The 12,473-nt window shown below is 45.3% G+C and overlaps 1 protein-coding gene across 1 annotated transcript in view; it reads left to right on the top strand.

The window, feature by feature from the left end:
• Positions 1-12,473, top strand: part of kcnip4a (potassium voltage-gated channel interacting protein 4a) — a 417,695-nt gene that overhangs the window by 260,066 nt on the left and 145,156 nt on the right. The window lies entirely within an intron of this gene.

The raw sequence follows: 12,473 nt of genomic DNA, 5'->3' as shown, positions 1-12,473 counted from the left end.
GATAGAAATTACAAAGCAATTAGGATCAAGACTAAAAAGCAAAGTGTCTTTCAAGGGACTGCTTAACACGACAGGGGAGGAGGCTAACTGCAGCTCTCAAGTACTTTTGTTTAATGTTACAAGATCATTTCCTACAAGAACATTTCCTTATTTAAACACTAATAGCACTTCCTAAAAATCATGATTGGCTTCAATAAGCAAGCATCTCCTAAACAATGCTATAAAAATACCAAGGCATGAAGCTTAACCTACACGACTGAGAGCATGGGGTTTAGAGAGAGAAAGAAAGGTTCTGAATTCTGGAAATCTAACGTAAGAAAAATAATATGCTGGAAATGCATAGAAGGTCTGTAGGAAAGTGAAAGAATCAGTTGGCATTTTGGATGGGACTCCTCAAGGGAACTTTTTTTAATTATGAAACTTTCAGTTGCATAAAAGCTGACCTGTCGCTGGGTTTCTCCCCATACATATTTCTTTGTTTCTGACAGTTTCGTTATTCCTATCCAGCAAAGCCCACAAAATCACTGGTGGTATTCGTGGGCAAGACATCTACCAATCCCATTTACTTTAAACCAGTTATTTCCTACATTAAAACAACAGGAAAAAGGAATTTGATACAACTGCACAAAGCATTCATCTGCTCATATTTCCAATTGTAATTGCTTGACTAATGTTTCATAAATATTCCAGAAATATGTTTCAAATAAATGCCACAACTTTAAATTAAATTTTTTAAAAAGCATCTGGAATTTCTGTAGGGTTCCTCCAGTGGGAGAGAATTGACACAAACAACTTCAAAACTGCTGTTTCCAACACTTTTTCATAGCATATGGCCAATGTCCTGATGAAGTTACATAGGTAATAGGGAGAAATACGTAGAAATTCAAGGCTGATGGGAATATAATCTACCGGCAAACATTTAACTGGTTTAGAGAGAGTTTAAAGCCAGCACAGTCATAAAGTAAGTGCTTATGAGTTGCTTTCTATTCTACAATCAGAAAGGTTAACATATTGTTAACAAATTATTGTTCAGTTATTATTGCATCTGATGTGGATAATGTTTTGCAATTCTGACACAATGGCGGAATATGATATTGAATGCTGTGACCAGAACTATGAAGTATTTACAGATAAGCATTGTTGGTGAAATATTTTGCCCATTATTAGCCTGTTAATATCGAGGAGATGTCTTAAGTTTGCAATACAGGAACTGCCCTATAGTGCTAGATGTCACATGTAATCCTTTTCAGTTTTCACTCGAAAGACCAATAAAATGCTTCAGTCTCCAGAGTCTGGCACTGTTACATTCTTCAGTAACTAAGTGTTAAGTGTGGCCAGTTTAAACTCCCACAGATGGGACTTGTTTTCACTGTTTCTTTCTAACTATATCCAATCTTGTGTTTGTTTTTTTATCAATTCATTAGAATGTAGGATAAAGCACTTTTCCATGCTGTTCCCAATGGGGATTGTACTCATCTCTGAGTTCTACTCCTTCTCCACAATGAAATTACTTCTACAATCCTATTTTCAAGGTAATTTCAGAAATCAGCAGATAAATGTATTGAACATATTGAAAGGTCGGTGTAACCCAGGTTGCAGCCTACATTGCAAAACACTCTGATACACCATGCTGGACACTAGGCCCATTTCTCTGACAAGGAAAGGTAATTCAGATCAAATAAATATTTCTGTGAACATCTTATAAACAATTGCCAGACTGATTGATCATGGAATTTACATTTTGGGTGGAATTGTCTCAGATTTGCACAAAGTGCGGTAGCGGGCATGAAAAAATTTGCTTTATCTGCTGGACATATTGGTGGGTTTTCGAGCTGGATCATCCCATTCCCGGCGCATTCCACCTCATTAATAATGCATTCATGGGAAACACGCTGGGTTACTGGTGGGGTGGCCTCTGATACAGCAATCCTGCTAGTACTCTCTAAGGGATCGGAAGCTGCTGGAAAGTCATGGCTGCCAAAGGAGGGAAATATGTTGCCCCCAAATTTGCCCCCCTCGGGTGCCTACTGAATAGTGTAGAGGCCCACCATGAAGTGCTCCACCCCGGCTCTGGATGAAGACCACAAAGTCACCAATCCAGCATGGGAGGCTGTGGCAGCAGTGGTCAGCACCAATGCCTGGCAAAAGAGGACAGCCACCCAGTGCCGAAAGAGAATGAATGATCTCCTGCACCAGGGTAAGTCACTCTTTTCATCACTTTCAACTCACGCACTCACAACTTCATCACACATTCACAGGGAGCTCACCCACAGCCAATTTAAGGGACATCTCCATTCACTCTCTCACACACACCTTCACCTGCCCTGCAGATTGTGTCCTCATCCTGTCCATGGCACCAGTCACCACCCACACATGCCAGGCATCCTTCTCATCTGGCCTGACAGGCATCCTGCTTACCCTCTCTCCATCTGTATTCATGTAGGACAAGCTGGCACACAACAACAGTGAGAGGTTGCAGACTGGTGGAGGAATGCCCAACATCAAGGTCCTCACGGACTTAGAGAATAGAGTCATCCAGCTGGTCCATGACAATCTGGACTGTTTCTTCCCAGTTTTCTGGCTCTTAGAGGACTGCTGGAAGCCAGAAATCTGCTGAGTCCGAGTCAGATGATGAGCCTCTGGACTCGGTCATATATCAGTTGCTGAAGCTGCAAAGGCAAACTCAGGAAAATCAGGAAGGGACATCCGTTTCACCCCTCAGATTGCAAGGCACAATGGAATAGTCAGTTGGCTTTCAGTCTGAAGTGATAGCGCCAGCAGGCCAATGCACCGAGGTGAACACTGGTAGGATGGCGGCCACCATGGAGACCTTGGTCCAGGACATCACTCTTGCACTGCTGCGTGGGCTGAATTCCGTCGATGACACCATATTGGCCTCCAACAGTCTCAATGCAAGAGGGGTGCAGGGCAGCTCAATCTCACTGCAGCTTCCCCTTCTCCTCAAGGAATCAGCCAGGGGCTGTTGGGCACCCAGAGGGAGAAGGATCAGCAGGTGCACACCCCAGAGCCATCTGCCCAGGTGATTCGGGAGTGTCTGGCCCATCTGAATCCCCTCTTCCTGTGACTGCAGCAGCTCCAGCTCCACAGGGCACGGAGTATGCCACTGCCCCACTGCAGGACCCTGAAAGCAGGTCGAGACCTTCCAAGTCTCGTCCCTCCAGAGGACACCTGCCAAGGTCATCACAGACAAGGAATAGCAGTCAGCAGGCTGCCTCCACCTCCGCTGTGGATGTTAGGGGAGCACCAAGAGATAGCAACAGAGTTAGGAAGGTTAAGAAAATGTAGTTGCACAGCCTGTACATAATGTTCACTATAGTAAATAAACTCCCAAGAATGCCCCTTTGCTTAAGGCTGCTTGTTATGATTAGGAGTGTTCGTGTCAGTTTGAAGTGAAAGCACCCCAGGGCCATCCACCCAGGTGTCTCCGGGCATGTGCCATCTATCCAAATCCCCTCTTCCTGTGACTCCCACAGCTCCAGCTCCACAGGCCGAGGAGGGTGTAGATGGCTCAGAGCAGGACACCCAAAGCAAGCTTGGGCCCTCCAGGACTCTGCTTTCCAGAGGACACCCGCCAAGGTCATCACAGACAGGGCGATGCAGTCAGCAGGTTGCCTCCACCTCCACTTCCACTGTGAATGCCTGGGGAGCACCCAGATGTAGTGGCAGGGTTAGGATGGTTAAGAAGATGTGGTTGCACAGCCTGGGCACATAATGTTCACTATTGTAAATAAACTCCCAAGAATGTCTCCCTGCAGCTCCTCCATCTCCTCCTCAGCCAGGTCCTCCCCCTGTTGTAGCGCCAGGTTGTGGAGCGCGCAACACAACGATGATACGTGACACTCTCTGGGGACTGTATTGCAGTGCTCCTCCAGACCTGTCGAGGCACTGGAACCTCATTTTCGAAATGCCTATCTTTTGCTCCACCAAAGTCCGGATTGCCACATCAGCCTCATTATACCATTGCTCTGCTGCAGTCTGAGCTTGGCGCACAAGCATCATCAGCCACGTCCTCTGTGGGTAGGCCTTGTCCCCGAGGAGCCAACCCTGCAGCCTCTCTGGACCCTGGAAGATGTCAGGGATCTGAGACCTGCTAAGGATGTAGGAGTCATGGATGCTCCCTGGGAATCGTGCACAGACCTGTAGGATGTGTTTGTGGTGGTCACACACCAGCTGAACATTCAGCAAGCGGAAGCCCTTATGGTTGACGTATTTGACTGCTTGTTGCCATGGAGATCTAAGTGCCACATGAGTGCAATCGATGTCACCCAGCACCTGTGGAAAACCTGAGATCTGTGCAAATCCCAGCGCTCTTGCTCCCTGGCTTTCCTGATCTCGGGCAAAATGCACAAAGTTCTGTGCCTTCACGAAGATGGCATCTGTGACCTCCTAGATACACTTGTGCATGGAGGCTTGCAAGATCCTGAGTAGGTCACCTGTGTAGCCCTGGAAGGAGCCACTGGCATAAAAATTGAGCACCGCATTCACTTTCACGGCCACTGGCAGTGGATGCCCTCCATGTCCCTGTGGCGCCAAAGTCTGCAGCAGATGTCATATGTGGCTGACCAGTTCCCTACATATGTGCAGTCTTTGGTGACACTGGTTCTCCGTCATCTGCAGGAATGATAGGCACAATCTATAGACCCTGGGTCTAGTGAGGCGCCAACCTGTGACGGCTCACTGTGGATCTTCAACTGCATGTGCAAGCAGGTCCTGCTGCTTCTCATCACGAATAAGGTGCTCCTCCCTTTGCTAAGCTAGGCGCCTCCGCCTCTCTTTTCTTCTTTTTCTCTGCTCTCTGTACATCATAAGGCATACCACTAGATCACCAGGCTCCATGATCCAGATGCAGGGTCAAAGGGATAGAATCGTGGGTTACCATAGGTGTCCTAAGAACCTCACTTGGTTAAGTCAGAAGGCCCCATCACACATACAGGAGAGTGCTGGCCACCATTAGGATGGACAGTGCGTCGTGCGTTCATTGGCCGCCCAAAACCCCACCCAACTCCACCCCACTCCACCTGACCAATTGGTGGCAGCTTCGGCCACTGGACTGCATGCTGTGCTCTCAGCTCAGGCACAGGAATTCTCCTAACCCACACTGCAAGGCTGTTCTGTCAGCTTGAATCATGATAGCTACTGGTCCAATCTTAATGAAGGGGTTCTGAGCGCCTCCACCAGTGACTGCGCCATGGCCACCTTTCGCAAGGGGATTCTACAACTTGTCCAGTCAGCGAATTGCTTTGCTGCCCCCTAAAATGCCGTTAATTTGCAGTTTGTGCCTGAAGGGTGAAAACTTCTGGGGCATTTGGTGGCACTTTCATGCTTTTGCATTGCTTGAGTGGGCAGAAAAACTTGAGGACTGACTCCAAGCATGTCAATGGAGATGCTGCTGAACGGTCTCAGCTGTGGAAGAATGCTCACTTTTGATAAGCTTTTACAAGTAAGTGACTGCTTTCCTCCCCTGACACCCCCTGTTGGTGTTGGGCATCATGGCAGGTTGGGGCAGGGGGTGCAGGGAGTGTGGGGGGGTGGGTGGGGGAAACAATCTGGCGAGAAGGCCAAAAATCGGTTTCACATAAAACCAGTTTGTGACCGTCCGCTCCACCCGCCAATGGTGGGCCATGTATCCTGCTGCTGCACGTCAGGAACCTAATTTCAAAACTTTAGCATCCCTTTATCAGCCCTGCTCACTGGAATCATCCCCCCATGTCAAATTTACCACCCACGTTGGCATAACTTCAGAACAGTATGCTTCATGACTACCCCTGGCATGTGCTGGAGTACCTCCTTCAGTCTGTGCTGCCTTGTCCCTCATGCCACCCCCGGCCTTACCTACACTGGAGCCTTTGCCCTGGCACCATACTGAAAGCCAGCCGGGAAAAATCAGCTTGCCTGTGACCCCCACGAATGCGTGGCGCCTCTTCCTTTGGGCAATGCTCGCAAGGTTATGTGCACTCATCTCCGAGTTCCCCTCGAAGATCACATCGCCAGGTCCACACCTTTTAAAGGCAGTCGTGAAGCATGGCTCTGCAGGACCCCATGTTAACAGGAATTGCAAGGACTATCATTCTATTAATGGTATGCCATTCCCAATGCATCATGCCAGTGAATACCCTCTAATCTGACAGCAGCCACTATACATTCACCCTGTGCCAGACAGCTATACCCATCACCTTTGGGCCTCCATGGAGAACTAGAGGGTATCTCCCTAGGGCTAAAGGTTGCCCCTATACACATGGCTGATGATGCCCTCCACCTCTGCCACCTGACCAAGTGAGGATAGCAGATGTATAATGAGAGCTAAAAAGCCACAAGAAACATTGTGGAGCTGACAATCGATCAGTGCAAGCAATGGTTCTTCTGCCTTAACTGTTTCGAGGAAGCCCTATAGTACATATGTCAGAGCGGATATCAAAGTTTGTGATTATCTGCTGTATCATCCATAAGATTGCAGTCATTGCCTCCAAGAATCTAGATGCCACCTTGATAAGAGGATCAGGAAGCAGGGATGATGCATTATGGACCCCTTCATTCCAGTTTGGCTGTCAGAAAGCACCTTCTCAGACTCCACTTTCAATAAAAATACTTTTCCTTACCACCAAGGATCCACCATGCCCCACCATTATAATCATCTGAAATGCCCCATCACAGCTTCCCCACCATCCAACAATAAAAACCACCCAGGAGGCAGCAAGAGATAGGTGTGAGGCTGAGATCTGTGGAATGGGTGTGAAAGTGAAGTGGAGTATGTGTATTTATATTGCACCTTTAGCGTGGTAAAACATCCCAAGGCCCTCTACAGGAACGTTATCAAACAAAATTTTCCCAGTGAAGTATTTATGTAGTCAATGTTGTCTATGAAATGCAGTATCCAATTTGCAAACAACAAGAACGTGAAAATAGCACCATAGGATCTTTTACATTCACCTAAGAGGGCAGACAGGGCCTATGTTTAATGTCTCATCCAAGAGACGGCATCTCTGAAAGTGCAGCATTCACTTAGTAACCTACTGGAGTGTCAGCCTAGATTTTGTGCTCAAATCCCTTGTGTGGGATAACATAGTTAAGTTAGTTGAGAAGTTATTTGAGGTTATTTAATACAGTCAAAGACTTGTTATTAGTGATAAGCTGATCAATAGGCAAAGAAATGGTGCACATTTAAGTTGAAAAATTGGTGGTTTCAACATAGGGAAAGTTAGAGTTGATAAAATTGAATTTATTTGAGAGAGTTATCAAGGCTAGGAGAGCCATAGAGACAACAGGATTAATTATAACTTTTATCACCAGCGAAAAACAGATGATAGCAAACTGGCAGCCTGTTTTACACCCTTCCTGATTTTTACTATCAGTCGTTTTTCACCTACTGATAATAGTTGACATTACCCTCAACGTATGGATTCCTGTATTATTATTATTATATTGTGGGGCTTTACTTGAAGCTGGTGTTGTTGGTAACAATCTTTAGCGCCCTGACATGGTGTTCTTGGCCAGCTCCATGATAGTAGCAGGCTCAAGGACATCTGGAGATAATGGACAAAGCTGGAATCTTCATTAAATACTCAAAAATGTCATTCAGAAATATGCTTATGATGTTCCAAGACTTAGAGGATTTGTGCCATTTTTTGCACAGTGCATACTATATATGGATAGCATTTAGTTAAGGGAACACCAGCAGTGGCTCAATGGGTAAACTTATTTATAAAGCACCTTTGATGACCTCAGTGTGAAAGAATGCTGTTGTAAATATGGAGTTATAAGAGAATCTAGCTATAAATTTGGAGTTATAGGATTTTTCAATGAAGTACGGATTAAAAACTAAAAGCAGAGTTCATCTGCTGGACAAAGGCGCAAGAAGTTTATAAACTTGCCTGAGCATAATTATGTGCTCAAGGATGCCAACATCCTGCAGCATAGGATGCCCTCTAACACAAGGCAGCCCTGAAAAAACAGGAACTGGCCTCTACATCAGCTCAACAAGGCACTGACAAATTGTAAGATACCATAATCTAATAATGGACAACCTTAAGAACTACCCTAAATAACTTGTCAACTGAATCCTAGAAACTGAATGTAGTGACCACTATCTGCACCTCTCAGTCTCCTGTTTGCTTGTAGGATGTTGACTAAAATGAAGGATGTGGATGAAAACAAAGGATGTTTTTCAGCATAAGTGCTCAACATACTTCCTGCTGGTTCAGTTCCTTTATGGTATAAATATTGGAACCACACAGTAGAGTTGTTAGATTCATTGGATTCACTCCAGGGTCTTTCAAAGTGAAGGCATATCTGCTGTAGTGCAGTGATGATAATTCTCACCTTAATTGGGATAGAGGTATCTTGCTAGACTCGATAGCTTTCTACTCAGGGATTTAAGATAAATACTACTTTAAATACTGATAGATGTCTTAAGTATCTCTCTGTAACAGTAAGAAACCTTGGATTCTCTATTAGAAACAAGATTACACTTACTTTTCCTAGAACTATCATTGTCACGATTACCATCAAAACTGAATTGCATGTTCAGTTCTTTAATAAACTTTTATGTAATTTCAAAAATATATTATCTCATATAGTGTTCTGTTTCCGACCTCAAGAACCTACCTCCGTACACTCTTCAGTGAAGAGATACATTGCTGAGGAGAGATGCCAAGGTCCCTTGTAATGCCCGGGTTGTTATAATTATTTTACTCATTCACAGGGTGTGGGCTTCGCTGACTGGGCGAGCATTTATTGCCCATCCCCAGTTGCCCTTGAGAAGGTGGTGGTGAGCTGCTTTCTTGAACCACTCCAGTCTATGTGGTGTAGGTACACACATAATGCTGTTAGGAAGGGAGTTCCAGGATTTTGATCCAGCGACAGTGATATTTCAAAGTCAGGATGCTGAGTGACTTGGAGGGGAACTTCCAGGTGGTGGTGTTCCCATCTATCTGCTGCCCTTGCCCTACTATATGGTAGTGGTCATGGGTTTGGAAGATGCTGTTGAAGGAGCCTTGGTGAATTTCTGCAGTGCACCTTGTAGATGGTACACCCTGCTGCTTCTGTGTGTTAGCGGCGGAGGGAGTGAATGTTTGTGGATGGGGTGCCAAACAAGTGGGCTGCTTTGTCCTGGATGGTGTCAAGCTTCTTGAGTGTTGAGGGAGCTGCACTCATCAAGGCAAATGAAGAGTTTTTCATCACATTCCTGACTTGTGCCTTGTAGATGGTGGACAGGTTTTGGGGAGTCAGGAGGTGAGTTACTAGCCTCTGACCTGCTCTTGTAGCCAGTGCCTTCAGCCGTATCTTAATATCACGTGGAGTGAATCAAATTGGCTGAAGACTGACATCTGTGATGCTGGGGACCTCCGGAGGAGGCCGAGATGGATCACCCACTCGGCACTTCTTGGCTGAAGATTGTAGCAAATGCTCCAGCCTTATCTTTTGCAATGATGTGCTGGGCTCCCCCATCATTGACGATGGGGATATTTGTGGAGCCTCCACCTCTAGTGAGTTGTTTAATTGTCCACCACAATTCATGACTGGATGTGGCAGGACTGCAGAGCTTAGATCTGATCCATTGGTTGCAGGATCGCTTAGCACTGTCTATCACTGCTGCTTATTTTATTTGGCACACACATAGTCCTGTGTTATAGCTTTGCCAAATTGACACCTCATTTTTAGGTATGGTGCTGCTCCTGGCATGCCCTCCTGCACTCTTCATTGAACCAGGGTTGACCCCCTGTCTTGATAGTAATGGTAGAGTGGGGTATATGCCGGGCCATGAGGTTACATATTGTGTGTGAGTACAATTCCGCTGCTGCTGATGGCCCACAGCGCTTCATGGGTGCCCAGTTTTGAGTTGCTAGATCTGTTCGAAATTTATCCCATTTAGCACGGTGATAGTGCCACACAACAGGATGGAGAGAATCCTCAATGTGAAGATGGGACTTTGTCTCCTCAACGACTGTGTGATGGTCACTATAATCTAGCTAAAACGTGTTAAAAAGGCTATCTGGAGGATGGTAATATTCTCTGGTGGTTCCTTTCATTCAGGAAGCTTTGGATCAGTTCTTCAGACACATTTAAGTGTCTGGGAGGCCTGTTTTACTCAACCTCAAATGAGAGTAATCATCCGAGGAGTATCCAGATCCAGAATAGTTCCAAAAAGAGTCTAGGATTAGAATCCACATCATCAGGATATTCCAAAGCACTTTGGATTCAAGTCCCACTCCAGAGAATTGATCAAAAAAATCTAAGCTAATAGTTCAGTGCAGTCCTGAGACAGTGCTGCACTGTCAGAGGTGCTGTCTTTCTGATGAGAGGTTAAATCGAGGGTTTCTCATGTAGATATAAAAGATCCCATGGCACTATTAGAGATGAAGCGAGTTCTCCCTGGTATCCTGGCCAATATTTATCCCTCAATCAACATCACTAAAACAAAAAATTAACTGGTCATTCACAGATTGCTCATTTTTGGGAACTTGCTGCGTGCAAATTGGTTGCCACGCTTCCTACATTATAACATTACAATAACACTGACTACAGTTCAGAAGTACTTAATTGGCTATAAAGCACTTTGGGACTTCCTGAGTTCATGAAAGTAACTTTATATTTTGTTACTTTCAATTAATAATCTTTAACCAGAACCAAGGCATGAGGAGCTGAATTTTCCCAGCTGGGTCATGAACCTGATGACGGCCTCAAAACTGAGTCAGGAACCCAGAAGTAGGCATGGCAGGGCATCAGTCATGATCTTCCCCGAAGTAGCCAATGAAGAAGCGACCTCTGGGAGCCCCGTCCAATTAAGGTCTATGGGCAGACCAGGGAATTTGGAGGCCCAATCAGAAGGCTGGCAGCGATGTCCAGCTGACAGCCCGCCAGGAGAGGTTGGCGTGCTGATGTAGGCTATAGAGAGACGCAAGAGCACCTTAAGATGACGGCGCCATCTGCAGAATTCTAAAATTATAAAAATCCTCAACAGGATGGCCTGTGGCTGCAGCTGTGGCCTGCTGATCCCCACAGCTCCGGGGTGGGGGTAGGGAATTAAAGGAAGCCTCACTGGTCCCCATGCCTGCTCCTGGGAGGGTAACTCCAGGCAACAGTCAGGTTTCAACCTCAGCAGGGGAGCTTTCTGCCGCTGGGAAAATCCCAGGACATCACCAATTTACTCCCATGTTGGGCTTCAATTGAGCCTAATTGACTACATGCCACTGCTGGGTGTGTAGCCGGTACCAGTGAAACCCCACCTTCTGCAAGATTGCTCAGAGATGAGAATGTGTTGGGATCTGTCACTTTGCTCCTACCTTTGCCTCCCAACCCATCTGTGAGGGGTCAAGAAAATTTAACCTGATATTTCCAGAGGAGATGAGAAATTATGTGATAGTTGTTGTTATCGTCTCAGAATAAGTATAAACATTTTCTAAAACTGGATATTAAACATGGCACTAAAAAGGTGAATTGAAAATCATTGCCTTTCTTGTCACAAGTTCTTAGCTTTTTATATCTTTTTGTCTTCAGTAAACTGTAATGAATGGTGGGTTATATAAAGATGACCTTATCAACATATTTGTTGCAATACCAAGGTAGAAACTGTGGTTTGCTTTGTACTCTAATGCAGCCTCCCTCTGGGCACAAAGCTGCGTGGAGCCTAATTAAGTTCTGTGCAGATACAGACAACGACTTAAGTCGCCAATACTAAAGCTTTTTACTCAAGGTAATTTAAATAGCTAACTATAAATAGAATTGGAACTTTCACAGCACCTAAATTCTCCAGCAGGCTAAAGCATTAGCACAATCTCCAATATTAGGTGATATTTTTTAGCTCATCTTAAAATGGGACCGTACCTTGAGAATCAGACTTCTTTCTTCCTCTGGGATTCAGTATGGTTGGAGTTTTGTCTTAGGTCCCTGGTCAATTCTGTGTACCACTTAACCCATCAATTTTACACAATTCTGGTTGTTATTGATGCAGAATCAATAGAGAGGGAGGACTAATTTCTTATGTTCCCACGGTGTATTTGAGGAAAGTTGGTATATTCACAGAGTATGTCAACACTTCTGAGCTTTGGAAAATTAATTTACCAAATTTGTAATGAGATAAAGATGTCCCCTTACCCACTGAAGTTTTCTACATCTTATGTCCTTATGTGAGAGAAAGGGGTGAATTTTACCTGGGGTGGGGGCATGCATATTGCTCACTCTCCCCCTGCCCCTCCTGTTAGAAGCAGACACACAAACCCAGAGTACATATAACAGTGAGTAAAGATCACAGTCAAACAGCCAAAATATTGAAGCAGCAACAAATCCAGAGCTTAGGATAAGCATGGAGTCGACATCGCCACTCCCAGGACTGTTCCGCAGCACTGAAGGCTTGCAACAAGCTCGACACTGGGACAGTTGGAGGAAGAGATTCTCCAAATATAGAACAGCTTCAGGTTTGCATAAGAAGGAACAGAAGGATAAGGTCAGCGCTTTAT

The sequence above is a fragment of the Cetorhinus maximus genome, chromosome 1, assembly GCF_964194155.1.
Source record: "Cetorhinus maximus chromosome 1, sCetMax3.hap1.1, whole genome shotgun sequence".
Classification (NCBI taxonomy): domain Eukaryota; kingdom Metazoa; phylum Chordata; class Chondrichthyes; order Lamniformes; family Cetorhinidae; genus Cetorhinus; species Cetorhinus maximus.
The sequence above is the reverse complement of the archived record's forward strand: the minus strand, read 5'-3'. Positions and strand labels throughout refer to the sequence as shown.